Here is a 14,147-nt window from a genome sequence, read left to right as displayed (position 1 = left end):
CTGAGGCAGATGTCTTACAAGGCAATGCTGAATGTTCTCAAACACACAACCCCACCACCTATTTTGGCTTCTAGGCCTGGCTGACATCCCAGTTAGCACCAAACAGTGAAGTACAAAGTGTGACACCAGCAGACAATTTTTAACAATCAAGTGGATAGGATGATGCAGTCTGTGGAAACCAGTCATCCTCTTTTCCAGCTACACCTGCCATTGTTCAATGCGCTTATGAACAAAGTGGTCACGATAGCAAGAATGGAGATTATGCATGGGTTCAGAAACACTCATAAGGCCAACTTGGCTACAGCCAAAGCTGAGTGCCCAGTCTGCTAGCAGTAGGGACCAAACCTGAATTTCCAATATGGCACCACTCCTCAAGGTGATCAGCCAGCAACATGGTGGCAGGCTGATTACCTTGGGCCTCTTCCATCATGGAAGGTGTGGCATTTTGTTCCTACAGGAATAGACACTCAGAAGATGAATATGTTTCCCTGAACACAATGCTTCTGCCAATACTACCATCCATGGACTTACAGAATGCCTTATTCACAGTTGTGGTATCCCATACAACCTCACCTCAGATTAAGGGACTCACTTCACAGCAATTGAAGTGCTGCAGTGGGCCCATGCCCATGGAATTCACTGGTTTTAGCATGTTCCCATCACCCTGAAGCAGCTGGTTTGATAGAATGATGGCATGGCCTTCTAAAGACACAATTATGGTTGCAGCTAGGTAGCAGTACCTTGCAGGACTGGGGCAATGTTCTCCAGGAGGCTTTATAGGCTCTAAACTAGCATCCAATATATGGCACTGTTTCTCCCATAGCCAAGATACCTGGAACCAGGAATCAAGGGGTGGAAATGGGAGCAGCACCATTCACTAGAGCTGGAGATAGAAAACCAAAGGGAAGAATGTGCTTGGCATTTTTAAAGCTGAAAGAACTGAAGAAAAAATTCAAGCCTTGAGTTGTAATAGTGAAGGAGTCTGTGCGGAAAATATTAAACGACCCAGGAAGCATCAAAAGAAGACGAAAGGAATACAGAGAATCATTACACCAAAAAAAAAAAAAAATGAGTCATCATTCAAACATTTCAAGAGATAGCATATGATCAGGAACCAATGGCACTGAAGGAAGAAGCCCAAGCTGCACTGAAGGCACTGGTGAAAAACAAGGCTCCAGGAATTGATGGAATATCAGCTGAGATGATGCAACGTACAGATGTAGCACTGGAAATGCTCACTCATCTATGCCAAGAAATTTGGAAGAGAGTTACTGGGCCAAACGACTGGAAGAAATTCATATTTATGCTTATTCCCAAGAAAGGTGATCCAACTGAATGTGGAAATTATAGAATGATATTGTTCATATCACATGAAAGCAAAATTTTGCTGATGATCATTCAACAGTGGCTGCAGCAGTATGTCTCAGGGGACTGCCAGAAATCCATGCCAGATTCAGCAGAGGACATGGATCGAGGGATATCATTGCTGATACCAGATGGATTCTGGCTGAAAGCAGAGAATACCAGAAGCATGCTTACCTATGTTTTATTGACTATGCAAATGTATTCGACTGTGTGGATCATAACAAATTATGGAGAACATTAGGAAGAATGGAAATTCCAGAACACTTAATTGTACTCACGAGGAACCTGTACATAGATCAAGAGGCAGTTGTTGGGACATAACAAGGGGATGCTGAGTGGTTTAAAGTCAGGAAAGGTGTGTTGGGGTTGTGTCATTTCAACATACCTATTCAATTTGTGTACTGAGCAAATAATACTAGAAGCTGGACTATTCGTAGAAGAATGGAGCATCAGGATTGGAGGAAGACTCATTAACAACCTGTGTTATGGAGATGGCGCAACCTTGCTTGCTGAAGGTGAAGAGGACATGAAGCACTTACTAAGGAACATCAAAGACCGCAGCCTTCGGTGTGGATTACACCTCAACATAAAGAAAACAAAAATCCTCACAACTGGGCCAATAAGCAACATCATGATAAACAAAGAAAAGATAGAAGTGGTCAAGGATTTCATTGTACTTGGATCCACAATCAACACCCATGGCAGCAGCAGTCAAGAAATCAAAAGACACATTTCACTGGGCAAATCTTCTGCAAAGGACCTCTTTAAAGTGTTGAAAAGCAAAGATGTCACCTTGAAGATAAAGGTGCGCCTGACCCAAGCCATGGTATTTTCAATTGCATCATATGCATGTGAAAGCTGGAAAATGAATAAAGAAGACCGAGGAAGAAATGATGCCTTTCAATTGTGGTGTTGAAAAAGAGTATTGAATATATCACGGACTGCCAAAAGAACAAACAGATTTGTCTTGGAAGAAGTACAACCAGAATGCTCCTTAGAAGCAAGGATGGTGAGACTGCCTCTTAAATACTTTGGACATGTTGTCAGGAAGGATCAGTCCCTGGAGAAGGACATTATGTTTGGTAAAGTATAAGGTCAGTGGAAAAGTGGAAGACCCTAGAAGAGATGAATTGACACAGTGGCTGCAACAATGGACTCAAGCATAACAACTATTACAAGCCTGGCTCAGGACCGGGCAGTGTTTTGTTCTGTGGTACGTAGGGTCGCTATGTGCCAGAGTCAACTTGACAGCACCTAATAACAACAACAACAACCATTCACTGTTACCCCTTGTGACCCACTCGCAAAATTTTTGCTTCCTGTCCCCTCAACCCTGTGCTCTTCAGGTCTAGAGCTCTCAGTTTCAAAGGGACTGGAGACACATTACTGATTCAGTTGAGATAGAAGTTAAGAATGCCACCTGGACACTTTGGGCTCCTTATTCCTCTGGATCAACAGGCAAAGAAGGGAGTTATCGTACTGCCTGGTGTGGTTGATCCTGATTACCAAAAGGAAATTGAATTGATATTACATGATGGAGGTAAAGAAGAGAATGCCTGGAATGCAGGAGATTCTTTGGGGTATTTCTTAGTACTACCATGCCTTGTGATTAAACTCAATGGAAAACCACAGCAACCCAATTCTGACATGGCCCACCAGCAACAAAGGTTTGAGTCATCACACCAGGCAAAGAACTACAATTAGCTGAGGTGCATGCTAAGGGCAAAGGTAATATGGAATGGATGGTGAAAGGAGGTATTCTAAACACCAGTTACAACCACATGACCAATTGTAGAAACATGGACTATAATTGTTCTGAGTATTTATGTCTTGTATGTGTGCATCGAATATTTTTGTTTTCTTCACTTATAAAACATAAGACATAAAGAGGCCTAATGCATTTTTGGTTATATGTGTGCTACTTGTACACGTTGGACACAAATATGACTTTATAATTATTTTTATTCAGAGATTACATATGGTTTAAGGAGATATATACAGGCGTCAAGTTGATAAGGCACAGACTGTGGTCATTAAGATTGCATGGCAACATGGATGGGCCAATATTCTCATTCATTTGGCAGTTATGATGTAGTTTGACAGTTGCATAGTGATGTGATCATCTTCTTGATGAGATTTGATATAATGTGATCACCACCATGATGGGATCTGCTGTGAGTAGACAATCAGTTGAAGGGGGAGTTTCCTTGATGGTGTTGCCTGCATCCAATATAGATGGACTTTATGGCAAAGCTCCTGTGCTTTTGCTCGAACTGGATCCTGCAGCTGGCACCTGTTCATCTAATCTTTGCTTCTTGGGATATGAGCTAGCAGTATGCCAGCTTTCTTGCCTGCCAATCTTGGGATTCATCAGTCTTCACTGCCTGTGAGCCAGAGCCCAGCTGACTTGCCGTTCTTGGATTCTCTAGCTCCTGCAGCTATGTAACTCAGGAGGAGCCTCCAGCCTGACCCACAGAGTTGAGATGTTCCAGCCCCTACAACCACGTGAGCCGTTTCTTTCATACAAATCTATCTCTACAGATATATTTATACACTTTACTGGTTTTGCTTCTCTAGAGAACTCAGCCTAAGATAGCACTCAAAATATGACTCGGGAAACCTTTCTCTTCAAAGTAGAGTTGACCTTAATGAAATGGGTGGAGTAAAGCTTTTGGGACTGTCATTGGTTGGTGTGGCATGACTCAAAATGAAAACAAACAGCTGCAAATATTCATTAATAATTGGAATATGGTATGCAGGAAATATGAATCTAAGAAATTGGAAGTTGTCAAAAATGAATCGGAATACATGAACATTGGTATCTGAGGCATTACTGAGCTGAAATGGACTGGCATTGACCATTTAAAATTGGACAATTATGTGCTCTACTATGCCAGGAATGAAAAATAGAAGAAGAATGGCAAAAAGAACATTTCAAGATCGATCCTGAAGTACAATGCTGTCAGTGATAGGAAAATATCCATTCACCAACAAGGAAGACCAGTTAATACAACTATTTAAATTTATGCACCAACCACTATTGTCAAAGAAAAAATTGAGGATTTTTTACCAATTGCAGCAGTCTGAAATTGATCAAACATAAAATCAAGATTCACAGATAATTACTGGTGATTGGAATATGAAAGACAGAAACAAAGAAGAAGAATTAGTAGTTGAAATATATGGCCTTTGTAATAGAAACCATGTTGAAAATCCCATGGAGAATTTTGCAAGTGCGGAACGACTTATTCATTGCAAACACATTTTTCAACAACATAAATGGCTACTATAAATGTGGATCTCATGGGGTAGAACACACAGAAATCAAATCGACTACATCTGTGGAAAGAGTTGATGGAGCTCAATATCCTCAGTCGGAACAAGGCCAAGGGCTGACAGCAGAAAAGACCATCTACTACTCATATGCAAGTTCAAGTCAAAGCTGGACAAAATTTATAAAGTTCACGAGAGCCAAAGTATAACCTTGAGTATACACCAACTGATTTTACAGCAATCTCAAGAAGAGATTTGACACCTTTGAAAGTTAACAAATGAACACTAGACCAGTTGTGAGATGATATCAAGAGCATCATACATGAAGAAAGCAAAAGGTCATTTAAAAGACAGGAAAGAAAGAAAAGACCAAAATGGATGTCAGAAGGGACTCTGAAACTTGCCCTTGAATCTCAAGTAGCTAAAGCAAATGGAAGAAATGATGAAGTAAAAGAACTGAACAAGAGATTTTGAAGGTTGGCTTGAGAAGACAAAGTATGATAATGAAATGTGCGAAGACCTGGAGTTAGAAAATCAACAGGGCAAAACACGCTTGACATTTCTAAAGCTGAAACAACTGAAGAAAAAACTCAAGCCTCGAGTTGCAATATTTCAAGATCGTATGGGCAAAATATTGAATGACTCTGAGAGCATCAAATGAAAATAGAAGGAATATGCAGTCATTGTGCCAAAAACAATTGATTGCTTTTCAATCATTTCAGAAGGTAGCATATGGTCAAGAAACAACGGTATTGAAGGAAGACATCCAAGCTGCACTGAAGGCATTGGTGAAAAACAAGGCTCCAGGAATTGACAAAACACCAATTGAGATGTTTCAACAAGCGGATGCAGCACTGGAAGCACTCACTCTTCTATGGCAAGAAATTTGGAAGACAGCTTCCTCACCACCCACTGGAAGAGAGATCTGTATTTGTGCCCATTCCAAAGAAAGGTGATCCAACAGAATGTGGAAATTATCAAACAATATCATTAATATCGCACACAAGTAAAATTTTGCTGAAGGTAATTCCAAAATGGTTCCAGCAGTAAATGGACAGGGAGCTGCCAGAAATTTAGGAAGGATTCAGAAGAGGCCATGGAATGAGGATTACCCCTGCTGATGTCAGATGGATCTTGGCTGAAAACAGAGAATACCAGAAAGATGTTTACCTGTGCTTTGTTGACTATGCAAATGCATTTGATTGTGTAGATGGTAACAAGTATTTATGGTAACATTTTGAAAAATGGGAATTCCAGAACACTAATTCATGCTCATAAGGAACCTGTATATAAACCAAGAGGTAGTCATTCAAACAGAACGAGGGGATACTGTGTGGTTTAAAATAAGGAAATTTGTTCATCAGGGGTGTATCATTTCACCACACTTATTCAATCTGTATGCTGAGCACATAATCCAAGAAGCTTAGCTATCTGAAGAAAAGTGTGGTATCAGGATTGGAGGAAGACTCATTAACAAGCTGTGATATGCAGATGACACAACCTTGCTTGCTGAAAGCAAAAATGACTTAAGCCTTCAGTATGGATTACATCTCAACATAAAGAAAATACAAAAATCGTCACAACTGGACCAATAAGATCTCATGATCAATGGAGAAAATATAGAAGTTGTCATGGATTTCATTTTACTTGGGTCCACAATCAATGCCCATGGAAACAGCAGTCAAGAAATCAAACAACATATTGCATTGGGAAAACCTGCTGCAAAAGGCCTCTCTTAAGTGCTAAAAAGCAAAGATGTCACTTTGAGGACTAAGGTGGGCTTGACCCCAGCCAGAGTATTTTCAATTGCCTCATATGCATGCAAAGGTTTGACAATGAATAAAGAATATTGAAGAAGATTTGATGCCTTTGAATTATGGTATTGGCAAAGAATATTGAATATACCATGGACTGCCAGAAGAACTAAAATCTATCTTGGTAGAAGTACAGCTAGAATGCTCCTTAGAATTGAAGATCGTAAGACTTCGTCTCACTTACTTTGACCATATTATCTGGAGGAACCTCCAGCTGGAGAATGGCATCACTCTTGGTAAAGTAGAGGGTCAGTGAAAAAGAGTAAGGCCCTCAATGAGATGGATTGACACAGTGGCCACAACAGTAGGCTTAGGACCGGGCAGTGTTTCATTCTGTTGTATACAGGGCTGCTATGAGTACGAACTGACTTGGCCACACCTACCAAGAACAAGAACTTCAATATACACTTTTTCACATTATAATCCATGGGTTGAAATTACTGCTCTTAGTCATCAACATTGTTGAGAAAATTGCAAATGATCAAATAAACAGCCAACCTGTGATACAATATATCTTTTTGGTTATAACCAACTATGGATTTGGGCTTGTTCATTAGAACAACAAACTTATTTTGAGCAGAAAAAGACCAACACATAAATGTGTAGTTTATTTAATGCAGAACTGGTACTACAATGAATGAATGGGTTTATTAACAAAAGTCACTGGGACATAAAATGAATTTGGATGCTTGCTCACATCGATGGCAAAAATAGACTCCAAGCAGATAAATGGCAAAAATGTAAAACGCAAACTATAAATCCCTTAGATTGAGGTAGGTGGGGTTTGCATAAACAAGATCTTTTGAGGTGATCCAAAGGAATGCGGAAATTATTCGACAATATCATTAATACCACATGCAAGCAAATTTTTGCTGAAGATCATTCAAAAGTGACTTCAGCAGCCTATCAACAGGGAACTGCCAGAAATTCAGGCTGGAGTCAGAAGAGGACATGAAACCAGGGATATCATTGCTGATGTCAGATGGATCCTGGCTGAAAGCAGTGAATACCAGAAGGATGTTTACCTGTGTTTTTACAGACTACGCTAAAGCATTCAACTGTGTGGGTCATAAAAAATTATGGTTAACATTGCAGGGAATGGGAATTCCAGAACACTTAATTGTGCTCATGAAGAATCCGTACTTGGATCAAGAGGCAGTTGTTCGAACAGAACAAGGGGACACTACATGCTTTAAAGTCAGGAAGGGTGTGCATCAGGCTTGTATCCTTTCACCATACCTATTCAATCTGTATGCTGAGCAAATAATCATAGAAGACAGGCATTATCAAGAAGAACTGGGCACTGGGATGGAAGGAAGACTCGTTAACAACTTCCGTTATGCAAATGACACAACCTTGCTTGCTGAAAGTGAAGGGGACTTGGAGCACTTACTAATGAACATCAAAGACAGCCTTCAGGATGGATTGCACCTCAAAATAAAGAAAGCAAAAACTCTCACAACTGGACCAATAAGTCACATCATAAACACAGAAAAGATCGAGGTTGTCAAGGGCTTCATTTTACTTGGATCCACAATCAACACCCATGGAAGCAGCAGTCAAGAAATCAAAAGACTCATTGCATTGGGCAAATGGGCTGTGAGAGATCTCCTTAAAGAGTTATAAAACAAAGATGTCATCTTGAGGACTAAGGTGTGCCTCACCCAAGCCAAGGTGTTTTCAATTGCCTCATATGAACAAAGAATAAGGAAGACAAAGAGAATTAACACCTTTAAATTCTGGTACTGGCAAAGATTATTGAATGTATACCATGGACTTTGTTAGGCCAGGATTCCCAGTATTCTGTGGTTGTCTTCCATTTTGTGATTGTAATTTTAAGTTAAAGAGGATTAGGGTGGGATTTTAACACCACCCTTACCCAGGTCACATGCCTGGTCTAAAATTAAGGAAGTTTCCCTTGGGTGTGACCTGCACCACCTTTTATCTCTCAAAAGATAAAAGGAAAGGGAGGTAAGTAAAGAGTTGGGGACCTCATACCACCAAGACAGCAGCACCAGGAGCAGAGCATGTCCTTTGGACATGGGGCCCCTGCACCTGAGAAGCTCCTCCACCAGGGGATGATTAAGGACAGGGCCCTTCCTCCAGAGCTGACAGAGAGAGAAGGCCTTCCCCTGGAGCCAACACCCTGAATTTGGACTCGTTACCTGCTAGACTGTGAGAAAACAAATTTCTCTTTGTCCAAGCCATCGACTTGTGGTATTTCTGTTATGGCAGCACTAGATGACTAAGACAGAATTTTGTACTGAGTGGGGTGCGGCTGAAACAGACACCTATGATGTGGGAACAGTTTTGAAACTGTGAATGGATAGAATTGCGACAGCAGCAGAGGACCAGCACAGCAGAGAACCTGCAGCAGCAAAGAAGCGGCAACAGCAGAGAAGCAGCAGCAGAAGCAGAAGACCAGCACGAGGTGGCACTGTAGCCCACCCACCAGAGAGCTGAGTGCCAGCTCGAGACTAAGCCCTGCATAGATTCTTACCTTCTTCTTACCAAGAATGACCAGAAGAGGCTCAGAGATTCTACACAAACAAAGGTTCATTAGGGACAGAGCAAAAGGCTCATGAGGAAGAGAGGGAGAGGCTTTCCACCTACACTAGCCTCCAGTCTCTCACTGAACAAAGGATTTCACAGGGCTTATAAAAGTTCTTAGGCGGGAAAAAGGCATTGTTTTTATTCATTAGATGGGTGGAGATTTCTAGGCGAAGGGGAGGGATTATGAAAATCAAATGCTCACACAGTTAGAATTCAACATGGTCTTCCTTGCAGAGGTTGCTGGAACCAAGATGGAGTCTGTCACAAAGGCTGCTGGGATGTCGATAAGGACTTATTCTGGGACGTTGTGTATGCATAATGCCTCTGGACCTTGGTTCAAGCCCAGCGAGGAGACTCTGTTCATGTTAGTCTCACGTGGAATGTCATTCATAGTCCACGCTGATCTTGACTGTGCATGCCGTGCACCTGGTGAGGCCTTAGAAAAACAACTCAGAAGGATTAGCAGTAATTTATAGCTGGTCAACCACACAGGGCCTTGAAATGTAGCCCCTTATCTTGCCTAAGCACCTAGTTTGTTAATCACAAGTACTTTTCCCGTGCCAGCAGCAAAAGTTATGTGGTGCTCTGCACTTAGTTTTACATCCAGAGACTATTTAATTATAGCTAATTAAGCACAGAGGGCCTTGAAATGTAGCTCTTCTTTAATTCAGCCAGCCTGATCTCTTCCCTGTCTCAGTAATAGCAGAACACTAGTTATCAAAACTTCCATCAACATCAGAAAGGATGACATTTAAAAGTATATGGCATTGAAAATAAACAAAAGAATACATCCAACAACAAGACTGAATCTGAAAAGCACACTGGGGAGAAAAGCTATCAAGGCACAAATTCATACATTAATACTAAAAGTTTAACAAGTTCAAAAAGGGACATTTAAGAAACTGTGTAAAAAAAACAAAAAAAACCCATTGCTGTCGAGTTCACTCCAGCTCATGGTGACCCTGTAGGACACAGCAGAACTGCCCCATACGGTTTTCAAGGAGTGCCTGGTGGATTCGAACTGCCGACCTTTTGGTTAGTAGCTGTAGCTCTTAACCACTACGCAACAATGGTTTCCGATAAACTGTGTAGGGATACATAAACTTGTGATAAAAAGATGTAGTTAAATCTCATGAAAACACCAGTTTTGTAGAGCAAAAATTATCAAATAATGGCAACTTCATAGGATTCAACATAATAGAAGGATATCAAAGAAAATGATAAATACAGAATTCAGGATCAATACAGAATTCAACAAAATGAGAAACAACCCAGTCAAAAAACCGGCAAAAAACTTGAATAGATACTTCACCAAAAAGGATATACAAATGGCTAACAAACTCATGAAAAGATGCTCACAACATTAACCATTGTTGTTGTTGTTGTTAGGTGCCATCTAGTCTGTTCTTTTTTGTTTGTTTTTTAACCATAGCTATCCTAGTGGGGTTAAGGTGGTATCTCATTGTGGTTTTGATTTTCATCTCCCTAAATTGGTTAATGTGGCATCAAATCTCCCTATCAATAATGATCCAAGCAACCAACTGAGGTTTGCAGAACTTTGGAACTGAATCAAGGTGGGATTTACCTCAATGGTATAACTTTCATCTAGACAGATTCTGTCTCTGAGATCCTATAAACGGGATATTATTGCTGATGTCAGATGGGTCCTCCCTGAAAGCACAGAATACCAGAAAGACTTCTACCTGTGTTTCAAAGACTGCACAAAGGCATTCAACTGTGTGGACCATAACAAATTCTGGCTAATATTTGGAAGAATGGGAATTCCAGAACACTTAACTGCTTATGAAGAGCCTGAATTAGATCAAGAGGCAGTCATTCAAACAGGACAAGGGGATACTTCATGGTTTAAAGTCAGGAAAGGTGTGTGACAAGGTTGTATCCTTTCACCACACATATTCAATCTGTATGCTGAGCAAATAATACCAGAAGCTGGACTATAGGAAGAAGAATAGAGCATTAGGATTGGAGGAAGTCTCATTAACAACCTGCATAATCCAGATGACACAACCTTGCTTGCTGAAAGTGAACAGGACTTGAAACCCTTACTGATGAAGATCAAAGACCACAGCCTTCAATATGGATTACACCTCAACGGAAAGAAAACAAAATCCTCACAGCTGGACCAATAAACAACATCATGGTAAATGGAGAAAAGGTTGAGGTTGTCAAGGATTTCATTTTACTTGGATCCACAATCAACACCCACGGAAGCAGCAATCAAGAAATCAAGACTCATTGCATTGGGAAAATGGGCTGCAAAACACCTCTTTAAAGTGTTAAAAGCAAAGATACCACTTTAGGGACTTAGGCGTGCCTGAACCAAGCCATGGTGTTTTCAGTTTCCTCATATGCATGCAAAAGGTGGACGATGAATAAGGACGACTGAGGAAGAACTGATACCTCTGAATTGTGGCCTTGGCAAAGAATACTAAATATATATACCATGGACTGCCAAAAGAAGGAACAAATCTGTCTCTGAAGAACTACAGCCAGAATGCTCCTTAGAAGCAAGGATGGCGAGAGTACATCTCACATACCTTGGCCATATTATCATGAGGTACCAGTCCCTAGAGAAGGACAGCATGCTTGGTAAAGTAGAGGGGAAGCAAAAAAAAAAAAGAGGAAGCCCAAGAAAGAAGTGGATTGACAGAGTGGCTGCAACAATGGGCCCAAGCATAGCAAGGACTTGGCAGTGTTTCATTCTGTTTTCCATATGGTCGTTCTGGGTGGCAACATACTCGATGGCACCTAAGAACAACAACATAAGTGGGAGGTGCATCAATGCATCGAAAAATGTAAGATGTTCCCTCCTAGGGACCCAAGTAAGCAGTGCACACTCATCTTTAGAAACCATTTTGGAAAGGTGTGTGTGTATCACAAAACATGATCTAGTTTTTATGGGAGCTGGAAGTCAAATACTAAGCACGTCCTTTTTTTTTTTTTCCCCTAAACCCTTGTTGTTGTCGTTGTTTTTGTTGGGTGCCCTCAAGTTGGTCCCGATTAATAGTGACTTTATGCACAACAGAACAAAAAACTGCCCAGTCCTGCAGCACCCTTACAAATGCTGTTATGCTTGAGCTCATTGTTGCAGCCACTGTGTCAATCCACCTTATTGAGGGTCTTCCTCTTTTCCGCTGACCCTGTACTTTACCAACCATGATGTCCTTCTCCAAGGACTGATACCTCCTGACAACATGTCCAAAGTATGTAAGATGCACTCTTGAAATCCTTGCTTCTAGGGAGCATTCTGGTTGTACTTCTTCCAAGACAGATTTGTTCATTCTTTTGGCAGTCCATGGTATATTCACTATTCTTTGCCAACACCACAATTCAAAGGTGTTAATTCTTATTCAGTCTTCCTTATTCATTGTACAGCTTTCACAAGCATATGATGCGATTGAAAATACCATGGCTTGGGTCAGGCACACCTTAGTTTTTAAGGTGACATCTTTGTTCTTCAAAACTTTCAAGAGGTCCTTGACATCAGATTTACCCAATGCAATGCGTCTTTTGATTTCTTGACTGCTGCTTCCATGGCTGTTGATTGTGAAGCCAAGTAAAATGAAATCCTTGACAACTTCAACCTTTTCTCCGTTTATCATGGTGTTGCTCATTGGTCCAGTTGTGAGGATTTTTGTTTTCTTTATGTTGAGGTGTAATCCATACTGAAGGCTGTGGTCTCTGATCTTCATTAGTAAGTGCTTCAAGTCCTTTTCACTTCTGGCAAGCAAGGTTGTGTCATCTGCATAACATAGGTTGTTAATGAGTCTTCCTCCAATCCTGATGTCCTGTTCTTCTTCATATAGGCTAGCTTCTCAGACTATGTGCTCAGCATACAGACTGAATAGGTATGGTGAAAGAATACAACCCTGACACACACCTTTCCTGCCTTTAAACCAATCAGTAACCCCTTGTTCTGTCTGAACAACTGCCTCTTGATCTATGGAAAGTTTCTTCATGAGCACATTCAAGCGTTCTGGGATTCCCATTCTTCTCAATGTTGTCCAGAATTTGTTATGATCCACACAGTCTAATGCCTTTGCATAGTCAATAAAACAGGTAAACATCCTTCTGGTATTCTCTGCTTTCAGCCAGGATCCATCTGACATCAGCAGTGATATCCCTAGTTCCACGTCCTCTTCTGAAACCAGCCTGAATTTCTGGCAGTTCCCTGTCGATATACTGCTGCAGCCGTTTTTGAATGAGCCTCAGCAAAATTTTACTCGCGTGTGATATTAATGATATTGTTGTATAATTTCCACATTCAGTTGGATCACCTTTTTTGGGAACAGGCATAAATATGGATCTCTTCCAGTCAGTTGGCCAGGAAGCTGTCTTCCATATTCCTTGGCATAGACAAGTGAGCGCTGCCAGCACTCCATCCATTTGTTGAAACATCTCAATTGATGTTGCACCAATTCCTGGAGCCTTGTTTTTCACCAATGCCTTCAGAGCAGCTTGGACTTCTTCCTTCAGTACCATCGGGTCCTGATCATAGGCTACCTCTCGGAATGGTTGAACATCGACTAATTCTTTTTGGTATAATGACTCTCTGTATTTCTTCCATCATCTTTTGATGCTTCCTGCATCATTTAGTATTTTCCCCATGGAATCCTTCACTATTGCAACTCGAGTCTTCAATTTTTTCTTGAGTTCTTTCGGCTTGAGAAATGCTGAGCGTGTTCCTCCCTTTTGGTTTGCCATCTCCAGCTCTTTGCACATGTCATTATAATACTTTACTTTGTCTTCTTGAGACGACCTTTGAAATCTTCTGTTCAGTTCTTTTACTTCATCAATTCTTCCTTTTGATTTAGCTCCTTGACATCTGAGAGCAAGTTTCAGAGCCGCCTGTGAGTTCCATCTTGGTCTTTTCTTTCTTTCCTGTCTTTCCAATGACCTCTTGCTTTTTTCATGGATGATGTCCTTGATATCATTCCACAACTTGTCTGGTCTTTGGTCACCAGTGCTCAAGGCATCAAATCTATCCTTCAGATGGTCTCTAAATTCAGGTGAGATATACTCAAGGGCATATTTTGGCTCTCAGGGATTTGCTCAGATTTTCTTCAGTTTCAGCTTGAACTTGCAGATGAGCAGTTGATGGTCTGTTCCACAGTCGGCCTC

This window comes from Loxodonta africana, unplaced genomic scaffold (genome assembly GCF_030014295.1).
Source record: "Loxodonta africana isolate mLoxAfr1 unplaced genomic scaffold, mLoxAfr1.hap2 scaffold_370, whole genome shotgun sequence".
In the NCBI taxonomy this organism is placed as follows: domain Eukaryota; kingdom Metazoa; phylum Chordata; class Mammalia; order Proboscidea; family Elephantidae; genus Loxodonta; species Loxodonta africana.
The sequence above is the reverse complement of the archived record's forward strand: the minus strand, read 5'-3'. Positions refer to the sequence as shown.